The sequence below is a fragment of the Chaetodon auriga genome, chromosome 4 (genome assembly GCF_051107435.1).
Source record: "Chaetodon auriga isolate fChaAug3 chromosome 4, fChaAug3.hap1, whole genome shotgun sequence".
Lineage (NCBI taxonomy): Eukaryota > Metazoa > Chordata > Actinopteri > Chaetodontiformes > Chaetodontidae > Chaetodon > Chaetodon auriga.
Window position 1 is genome coordinate 23,382,735 of NC_135077.1, and position 11,498 is coordinate 23,394,232.

Consider the following 11,498-nt stretch of genomic DNA (forward strand, 5'->3'; position numbering starts at 1 on the left):
CTGTAAACGGGTTAAACGAAACACCAGAAAGTTATTTTCAAATGTCGTTGGACCCAGGAGTTTGGACATGTGCCAGGAATGAAAAGACAGGTTAAAGTTTACAAAATGAGAGAAAAGGTTATTGACAAGGAGCGCAGATGTTGTCCTTCTGAGAAGTTGCTTGTTTTCCCCCGTTTGAAGAATTGGGTATGAGAGTAAATCTGACAGAAAATTACCTTACTAAAAGAATGTAGCTCCAACACGTTGAGCGACGGAAACAGTGATGATCACATTAAAGAAAATCAAGCAAAAATATTCAGCCAAGTCCTTTCAAGTTGATATGAAAATGGATTGTTGCGAAAAAGAAAAAAGGGGGCCAAAGAAGTCTTTTCTGGCTGTTAAATTGGATGTGCATATGACAAATTTCAAAGGCTGTCAAAATAAAAAAAAAAAAGGGGGGGGGGGGAAGAAGAAAGGGTTGGAAAAAAATACATTTACATCATAAATGCACAGGTTCCCTTTCAATAGGCCTCTTCAAAACTCTGTCAGGCTTTTAATGGTAGGCAAGTTCAAAGTGGCACTAGACTCCCACTGCTTCCAGAGATAGAAGTAGAACAGTGTGTAAGTGTGTGTGTGTGTGTGTGTGTGTGTGTGTGTGAGAGAGAGAGAGAGAGAGAGAGAGAGAGAGACCGCATCCGAATGTGGTCACACACACATGCACTCACACAGTAGAATGTGAACTAATACCTCTTCCCCTTCTGTCCCGGATCCTCACACCAAACCTCCTCTCGCTACTTGTGCTATTGTACGGTTTTGTACATGTGTGTCAATGTATGCGTGTGTGTGATTGAAGGGTGTATACAGAGACCTGATAGCAGCTACTTCTTTGTCACTCTCATTGTTCCCCTCCTCTGCCTCTGTGATCACTCTTCTTTTAACCCCCCTCTCCTCTTTCCTTATCCACTCGGCGCCACTTTCTCCTGTTCCATCCACTTTTCATTCTCTACGCGATTTCTCCGCTTCTGCTTCTCTTCCGCTTCTATCCCTCCTTCCTCCCAGTTTGTCCTGGACTGTTGGCGAGGGATTGCTCGAAATGGTGTCTTGGGGAACGTTGCAAACACTCTGAAAGCGCTCCGGATCCCTGTACCAGCCAGCACCAGCCAACCAGCCATGCCCCACGGTGATATCCCTGCATCAAAGCCACAAATCTTCCCCTTTTTCTTTGCCTCCCTCCCCTTTCTCTGTCTCTTTTTCCACGGTGGCACTTCCAGCGGCTCCGAATGTTTAAACTTCATATATCAGCCTCATTACAGAGCCTCAAAGCCTTCCATCGATTCTAAAGGCGCTCATTTGAATTTTTAATCACACGTATGTACGAGTGCTGCGCTCAGCAACTATCCGACGCGAGCGTGCACATACACACCCTCGCGCTCTCATCTCCGCTCCTTCAGCTCTTTCAAAGTGCTCAGCCTGTGAAGTTTCGGAGTTCAAACTTCCACTTAGAAAAAGTCTCAGCTAATATTGCTCCGATGAGTTTGAATTGGGAATGATAAGCACGGGCACACAGTTCAGGCTCCATTGTGAGCACAGTGGCATTGCTTGTGGGCGGCAGAGTGCTTGACTTGCGTTAACAGTAGCATTTGATTGCCTAGCCGAGGTGTTACTTTAGCGTTACTGTTCTCTTTGATGTCAAATATGTAGTTTGAGCGTAGAAAATATTATATATAAAATATACACTTACACATCACTCAGTCCCCTTGGTGCATGTACTGTAGCTATGTAGGGCCTACTCACGCTCAGTTACCATGTGCATACAAAGTCCTGGCTAAGCTACAGAGAGACTTTGTCACTCAAGCAATAACAGGGAGAGGGAGAAAGAATCCTTTAGATCTTCCTGCAAGAAGTACACCTTTGAATCTGAATTTCCTTGCAGAAAAAAGCGCTTTGAAAATCTAATGCATAAACATTATCTTCTTTCCCCCACCCTTCTACTTCTTGCTCCCTCCATTCCCTCCCTTCACCTAAAGCGCACAAGCTTCTGAGCGACTTTGGAAGAACTTCCCTTTTTTAGAGTCCTCAGTAACTTAAATAAGAGGCGGTCTGGGATTTGGATATTGTTATGTCTCATCAAAGGCAGAGATCCTCAGCTATCCTCCCTTGCCTGTTCTCTTGCTGTCTGTCAACGCCCAGTCTTCAAGAAAGATGCTTCTCCTCAAGACTGATGTACTGTAATTTGATATATCCCCCGCTCCATCTCCCCTACTCTGGGGCTTTTTGAAAAATCTTTGTTAGGGCACAAGCTAGCTCAGGGGAGTGCAGGCGAAGATGTTAGCACCGGTTCAGTCAGCTAGTTATCCTATTTTACGGCATAATAATACACAGTAACCAATGAAAAAGGTTGCCCTTGGTTAGCTACAGTCTCTTCACGTGAAAATATGTATTTTTCATGAAAACATGTGAACACCATTGTTTAAAGGTGGAATATGCAGCTTTCTTCACATGATTTTAAGGGTTCAAATCACATTTTCTCCCAAATCCTTGAACGTTGTGCTTGCAGAACTGGGTGTGACACCCTCAGCTGGCAGAGAGGAGAGAGCAGGCAGACAGGGGTCTGCTGTGGCCACGTGGATCACATATTTCAAGTAGCATTAAAGACTTCTAGCATGTTATTTGAAGATGCTGCACTCACAATCTTCGACCTGGTCAAAAGGTGTTTCTTCATGTGTCTTTGTGCTTGACAGCCACTCCTGTCTCTGTGTTTTCCCTTCACACAGCGGGCAGCAGACAGTCGTGCCTTCCTGCTGTTGTCCGTGTTGGCTTTACTGCCTCTCGCAGGTCAGGGCGTCATCAGAGCGCCTAAGTTCAATGGATCATAATGAAAAGGCTCATGGTCGTGCAAAATCAAACACGGATTCCATTTATTGGAACCCATGCAGGGGCTGCGTCTCATTGGCTTATAGGCGCAGAGTTTGATTCAGTGAATGCTGCCCATATGTTACCCCCACCTCACTCCCCCCTCACACGCTCTCTTTCTCCTGTCCACAAAACCGCTCGTACCCCCTCCATCACTCCCCGCCCCCCCTCCTCTCCCTTTGCACCTGCTGCTGTGAACAGCAGGATCCCAGTGTGTGTTTCTGTTCATCCCTCGCTTTTCTCCCTGCTCTCACCACTCCATCCCTCCATCCCTTTCTTTCATGTGTGCTCTGCTGTCAAGCCCAGCTGGATCAGGCCTGCCAGTCTAGTCACATGCAGTCTTTGTTGGTGTGGAGACAAGCAGTGCTCAACTACTGATGGTAAACCGGCAAAATCTGTGTCTTTTTCAAGGCCTTTCATGTCTATAGAAGATGTTAGTATTTATGTTAAAATGATGTTGGAAACAGTCCATAATCACTTAGATTCATACTTAGATTTTGTGTTGACATTGTGCTGCGGTTATGGTATTTTTGGTTTCATTTTTTTATGCATGTGTAACCTTCATGGCACATGACATGGCTTTCATACAAAAGAAACATGTTCTTTTTTTTTGCCTCTGTCTGCCTGGAGAGAACCACACAGGTCAGAAATCTGGGAGCAATCCTTGATTCTGACCTTAGTTTCCAGAGCCACATCAGGAACATAACAAAACTTTTTTTTTTTTTTATCTTCAAACATATTCAGAGTAAAAGGCTTCTTGTCTCTGGCTGATGCTGAAGAACTCCACTGTTAGCTACACTTGTCCTCCTTGCTTGACTGGCAAAAAAGACTGCAAGCTGACTACAGCTAATACAAAAGAGTCCTAACAAGGAAGAACAAACCTGGTCTTAGAGTTAGTTTTAGAACTTATGACAAAATATTACTTTGTGTGTAGAAAGCTTACACGGCCTACTCGACTGTGTGTGATGAAGCAGCTTTGCCAGTTTGCATTAGAAGTGCTCCATCATTAACTTGATCCACAAGCAGACTGAAAACAATTAAAATGTCCCAGAAAGCTGCGATGTCCAGGGGTGGATATTAACAACTGCATTTACTGTTGTTACTCTAGCAGTCATTGTTTGTGTACTTGTACTTTTTCAAGTATTTTCAGTCATTTTGATTTTACTTGCTTTATCTCAAGTATTGTACTTTCAGCTCACATCTGTTCAAGTCAAGTGATAAAGTCCTGATAAACTGTGTGACAGTGGAATAAAAGACAGGAGTCCAACGAGCAGCTGCAGCAGAGAAGAAGCTGCTGCGTGTCTGCGGCTGCAGCAGAGCAGAGCTGCAGAGAGCTCCACGTCCAGAGAGGAGACACAGGTGGTTTCCAGATGACTCTCAGAGAATCACGTTTTAGATCTATATGTTCACTGGATGAGCGTCAGGGGGAGTGATTACACCCAGCCTGGGCGTAGCAGTTTGTGAAAAGTACAACAATGCAATGAACAATGTCATTATGGGATAAGATTAGCATTATTGTACTTTGGCTTTGGTAAAAAAGGGTTCTTCATTAATCACTGGTCTAATACACCACCCAGAGAACAAGTGATGCTACTCGAACACACCCACGATGTTGTGAGACCAAAAGGTGCACACTGTGTCTAAATGCTCATGGTGGTGCTGACTTGTGTGTGAGGCCTTTCTGCTGTTTCTTTTCTGTTTGTGGACTGGTTCCAGGGGGACAGAGAGGCTGGGTGGACTGGTTACACTCTGTAGTGAGAATGAATGAGCAGAGAAGCTGAAACTGAAAGTTGAAAGAATGTGGAGGGCTTCGTGGTGCACAGCACTCGTAGAATGACGTTCAGACAGGTGAGCAGAACAACAGACTGACTGTGATGGATGGAACTCAGTCAATGTTGCTCAGCAATGTAGCAGTTTGTAAGTGTGTGTACGTGTGCTTGTGTAAAGTACATATTATGCAAAAACTGTGCCACTCTTATTGTTTGAATATGTGTGTTTGTGGCTGCAGCTGCTGTGCACTTCATATTGTTTCTACATGTCTGTGTCTCAGCCCGTCTCCCAGACCCCAAACAACAGGTGTGTCTCCCATTTTATTCAGTTAGTGGCAACTGATTAAAAAAAACAAAAACCTTCATTTATTAACTCTTATTTCAAACACCCAGTAGCTGGAATACTTATTTAAAAATAAATGGAGCACTTTAATGTCACAAACTTTGGTAGATGCTACTTTTACTTATTCTAATGTGCACCTCAGTGTTGTGGTTTGTTTCATCTGTTTCCTGTTTGATTTTCAAGGTTACTCACCTCATGTCCCTTCCTATCTTTCTGTGTTTTCCTGTAACACCTGTGTTTCATTAGTTAATTAGCCTCATGTGTATTTCATGCATGTGATTTCCCTCTTTGGGGTGCTCATGATGGTAGTTTAGTTGCTTGTCAGAATTCTTGCCTGTGTGCTATTCTGGTTTGATCTTAATCTAGTTTTTGCAGTTCACTGCAGTTCTTGGATCTGCATTCTTGCCTTTGTCCTTTTGTTGCCTGTGTTAGGCTTTGCCTCTTAATATTTTGCTGGACTCAAAAATGCCGACTGGTCAGAAGTCAGGATGAAATAACAAAAGTACATTTATTAATCAAGCTTTCTCAGCAAAAAGTACACCCGCAATGAGCGAAAAAAACACAACTGGACGGGCTGAGGCAGAGCAAATATTGGACATGGCTGGAAGGCACACATAAATTGCAGTCCAAAAACAAAACCCAACTTAAGATTTCTTAACACACCCAAGGGAAAGTTTGGCAATACTTGCACAAAGACAACTCAGGATGAACTGACCACAAATAGTGCAGAGAGCCAACCTTAAATACTGTTGGCCTGATGAGCCTGATGCACAACAGGTGTGCAGGTGATTAGGCGGCAGCCAGCTGAGAGGGTGGGAGACCACGCGCAGCCTCAGACGGACAGGGGAACAGACAGACAGACAGACAAATAACATGAAGGGAAAAGGGGAAAAGGAAAACAGTAGGGACAGACAGATTATCAGATCCTAACAGCCTGCCACCTTTGTGGACTGTATCTGCTTTATGTATTAAAGCTCGGTTTTGTTACGTCACCTGCGTGTTCTGCATTTGGGTCCAACCACTTGCTTCCTCGCACCCCCACTTACTCAACTGGGACACCTGCACTCATTCAAAGACTGCAGGGCCAGGACCCTGATCTGCACTCATCCTAAAACCACTCCTGGTTGCTGTGTTATGAAATGTAAATCAGAATCAGAATCAGAAAAAGCTTTATTGCCAAGAATGCTTTTACACATACGAGGAATTTTTTCTGGTGAAATTGGTGCATGACACATCTACTAAAATATGACACATCTACTAAAATAAGAGCATAAAAAATAACAATTTAAATATATATACAGAAGTCTGTTATTGTTAGAAACACAGTACTGTTTTTCAGAAAGAAGTAAGAGATAGTATTAGAAATAGTATTTGAAGTGTGTAATCTCCCCTTCCTGAGCACCTGATGGACCTGTCTAAAAAACACTGAGAGAGAGGATGAGAAGATTATGTCAAGTGACAAAGGAGACAAACAGCAGGGTGTTTTCAGTTGATGCAGTGTACCATACTACCTTCATGCTCTGTGTCATATGAACTTGAGATGTATACTTATACATATAACTTGTTGAACTGCTCGTGGTTCTCACCTGTCTGACCTGTTTTTAGTGGTGATGCTGCATTAACCTGTTCTCAGCGACAGATCATCATCAGACTCATCATAGCAGGTAAAGCACACATGAAACGTGTTCACAATTGTTCGGTTCCATCAGCCAGCGAGCCATGACAGTGAGTCAGCGTGCACAACACCAGGACCCTGGAGCTAGTTCACCTAAACTGAATGCACTCCTTATAAATGTTATTAATTACATCTGTGCTTTTCCTGCTATGACATATCAGACTGTCTGCTGTGAAAGAGGTCTAATATAGTAATCAACCAACTGCCAGAGATACAAAAAGTTTGACTGGAAACCTGAATTTTCTGACAGCATTAACAAAGCATTGGGTTTGAGAAGTCATAACAGGGCAAATAAGTCTGTGTTACTTGTACTTTGAGTATTTACTTATTGTTTACTACATTTCAAAAGAAAATATTGTACTTTTTAGTCCACTATATTAATCTGACAGCTATATTTACTAGATACTTTTCTGATTAAGATTTCAATCAGGAGAGACTTAGAAAAACAAATAAGAATGAGACATTTTGAAGTAAGATTAAATTTATTGTGAACATGAGAAAAGACCCTGGCAGGAAGTAGATCACCATGCAAAGCGGTCTTATGGATTAGGTGCTTCCAAACTCCTGTGGAGCTTAAACACTGGTGCTGGTAAAGAGAATGGAGCTGGCGATTGGAACAACGTAATGAGAGGTGTGATCGGAGGGTTTGATTGGAGATGGCCTCCACAGCTGCGGTGGTGAAGGCGTGCAGGCGGGTTACATGAACATCACAGTGCTACTGAATGACAAGACAGACCAAGAGCGTTTTTTAAATTTGACAGCTTACAGATGATACTACTTGGCAGTTGATTGGATGAACCATCTGTCTATCACTATTTGTCACGGCCAAACTTCAACCAGTCAGATCAACAAACTATGTGACATGGAGTGAAACTCTTTTCAAAGCCAGGCAGCAGAAGTCTGAAAACATCTTTTCCGTGGCGAAGTGTTCTTTGCTCTTTCAATGAAGAAATACTCTCAAGTGACTGATGCTACAGCATATAGCTCTTTAGGAGCAGAAGAAAAATTCAAAAGACTTTGTTTTTTCCTCAGATTTATCTGTAGGGAGGGGCCTGACCCATAGGATGGGAGCCACTTATCTATATCTAACAGTATATGAAGTAGTTCAAACTTGCTCCACCTTGACCATCTACAACATGATGCTGCATAATGAATCTGTCTGTTGCTGCATCTTTAACACACAGGTCTTTTTATGTGCCCCCACTTTATTCAGGAGCAGCATGCCAACACACACACACACACACACGCACGCACGCACGCACGCACGCACGCACGCACGCACGCACGCACGCACGCACGCACGCACACACGCAAAATATTCTCCTTCAAACTCCAACTTCATCCTAATTCCTTGCAAAACATCTGCCACTTTCTTGATGTTTCATTTACATCCGCAGAAAAAAGAGAAAAACATCAAAGATGAGCACTTCAACAATCAGCTATCACTCAATTAGCGCTCGACAATTTCTCTCTCATGCACTCCAGAAGGAATATGTGGAGGGTGTTGAAGAGGAGCGGCGAAGTCTTTGAAAAATCATACTTTTCCCTTTATCACTTCATCTCATAGCAAAACAATTTCTTCCTATTATCCTCACAGCAGGGGGTCTACTGTCCTGTAAAGGTGTACCGTAATGCTTTATAGGCAGAGAGGAGAAGACTCTTTTATTCTTTGCACTTTGCACCCAGGATACATTAAACAGAATCAAAGACGACATTTACATACCATTTGTGATTCATGTTTGAGGAGTTGAGACAGAAACAGCGTTCATCCTGTGTGAAAGTAGGGATGCTTTGACTTTCTGAACTTTTGCAGAAAGCGAGACAGGAGAGGGGGGTGATTGAAGGATGGAGAGGGAGGGCGGGAGATGAGGAGCAGTATTGCTCTCAGAGCTTTTCAGTGCAATTTTCTTTTGTCATCTCGTCACCACTTCTCCTCCTTTTTATGCAACTTTGCTGTGAACATGTCATAAATTAGTGACAAAAGCCTTTGAATGAAACTCTGTAATTCAGCAACACTAAACAGTCTTCATGTCTGGAGTACTTCATCACACACTTGACACGCTACAAGACACATTAGCATTTATCTTTGCTTGACTAATGCGTGAGATCATCTTAAAGAGAATGGGACTCAACATGCAGAATTGATCACATTTGGTATGTTTCATTGGGTGAACATCTCTCTCACATCAAGTGGCGTCTGTAGGCCTGGGTGTCCAAGGCAACATCATCCATCTTTTATGGATGATCTCAGATTTTAAAAAACATCACAAAAAACCCCCAACAAAAATAAGAATAATAAAAAACTAGACCTTTTTGGGTCCCCTGCTTGTCATTCAAGCAGCAGATAGAGAGAAAGAGAGACTGCACCTGCTACAGGGCCTGTCATTGTCGGCATCTGATGGTAGCTAGATAGCTAATTCACTAAGGAAAGACTTGAATTCTATTCATATAAGAAGCTTTTTCCAAAAGACATAGGCTGAAAGAAAGGAGGTGCAGGAAAGGCTAGAGGAGGTGGAGGAAGAGGCATCTCCTGTTGATGATGAGTCAGGATGCAAGAGTGCCACTTCCTCATCTACAAGCTGAGGTTGGTGAAGAAGAGCTTGCTAGTCTCGCTCAGTGGTCCTCAAACATTTCTGTCACAAGGCACACCATTTACAAACAGAAGCAGGATGTATGAGTTGTCACGTTTCAAAACTGAATAAATCATCAGCAACATACAATTTTTACAAGGCTGCTTCATCAACATCGAGGCTCTTATCTTTATTGTTTTGCTCCTGCTGCTGAAAGTCAAAATAAAGTTGAACATGAAGAGCCTGACATGGAGAGCATGGCGCCACACATCACATATGTATTCACTTGATTGTGAAACAACTTGAAAGTGCTGCAACTATTGGGTGAAAATCTAAGATTTCTGGGATAAGTCCCCAGTGTTTCAAGATGCTAACAACGCCTCGGCTCACACATATGTATGACCTCTGTCTTTCATTAAAACTTGTGCATGCAATGCGTCTGTCTTGGTGTAAAACATGTCCATTGTCACTTCATATCGATAACCCATAACAGAGTTTGGCTAATCATGAAATGCTTTCTTGCGTTAGATATGATGAAATCCAGCTCCACATCTCACAGCAGCAGATGTCCGTGTCTGCTCATAGCTCGTCTCTTACAATACGATCACACTTCATCCCGCGCTGCTCCCCAGCGGTCTTGGTGTTATTTTAAAGCCTGTCATTTATGAGCTGGTGCTCTACATTCTCCATACGGAGTGTGCCGTTATGTTTACATCCCTCCAGCTGTTTGTGGATGGACGTTGAACATCAGACGGTTGCACAGGAGTTCCCTTCAGTCCTGCATTTGCCTTATATAAATACAGCATTTGAATAGGCAGTGTGGCTGTGTCCCTTCTTTAAACTTTCCCTCGATAGATGAGGTGGTGGGATTCATCTACTCTGTTACGTAGCTGTCTTTCATGTGATTTAAATGAGGGCTTAATGCAGGCATACTGTAAAAAGACTGCACAGATTTTAAGTGAGAAATTACAGAGATTGTTTTTTTTTTTTTTTTTGGACAAGCAGCACAGTCTGCTTTTAAATGTCGTTGCAGTCATTTTTTTTTAGGTTACTACACTCCCTGGCCACTTTATTAGGTACACCTGTACAATCTCGTGTCATCTAGCACAACAGTTCAGCCTCATGCTGCATTTACAAAGCTTTCTATGAGATGTTCATTAACTATGTGTGCTTATTAGCATTTATTATTATTTACATTAAAATGTGTTTCTACTATTCTCCCCCCCCCTCATGTTTGTAATGGGATGGACAAAACATTAGAAACACCTACAACCTTAATGATAGACATAGTTAGATGAATATGTCTCTGAATATGTCTCTTTGTAAAGGTAGAAAATGTGGCCGAGTTGTTCTATTGGACTGAGTTACATTTTACAGGTGTAACAAATAAAGTGTTGATTGTTAGCTACAGACTACCACACATCTTAGAGATTCATGCATTTTACTATGAATAAATAGATAAATATCAGCCATAAACTTGAAACAGGTTCACAATATGTCGCTTGCTGATCACAGTGAACAACATGCTTGCTTTATTTTTCTTCAGTTATTTCATCACAAGATGAATTGTGTACTGATGGACTGATGTAGAACATGTTAGTTGGAAAAACTCCCAACGGTAGCAATACATGTTTTCAGAATCATTTTAATGATCATTATTCATTTGATTGTCGATTGTTTATTATCCAGGTAAGAAGTCCCATCAGCGCAGACTGAACACCACATGCTTTGAGCTACTCTGAAAGCTTAGATGTCACAAGACTCAAATCATGCTGCTGTTTCAATTGCAAGCACAATGGTAATGTAACTTTGACAATAATGAATAAAGAATGGTGTTCACTGTAATGGCTCACCTACAGCATCTGAAACACTTTTTAAGTCTTTACACAGCAGATATTTTGACTTGTTGTTGCAGGAATAGAGCAGATGTAACCAACAGTGGAGTGAAACTGAGGGGAATGCTGTCATAACTAATGTTACTAATTACACCTGTGCTGTTCCTACTATGAGCTGTCAAAATGTCTATATAAGCTCTACAGTGGAATATAATGGACTGAAAGCAATAGCTGCCTGGATATCAAGCAGAAATTATCATCACAACAAAGCTGTGCATGTTTGATAACACTCCTGACATTGCCCTTCGGGGCCCTCTGACCTTGGGTTGGTTCCTGGGCATGGCGCTGTCACTTCCCACTGCATCGAAATTGTTAAATAGTCCACAGTGTCCACAGATGAAATATCGAACGACA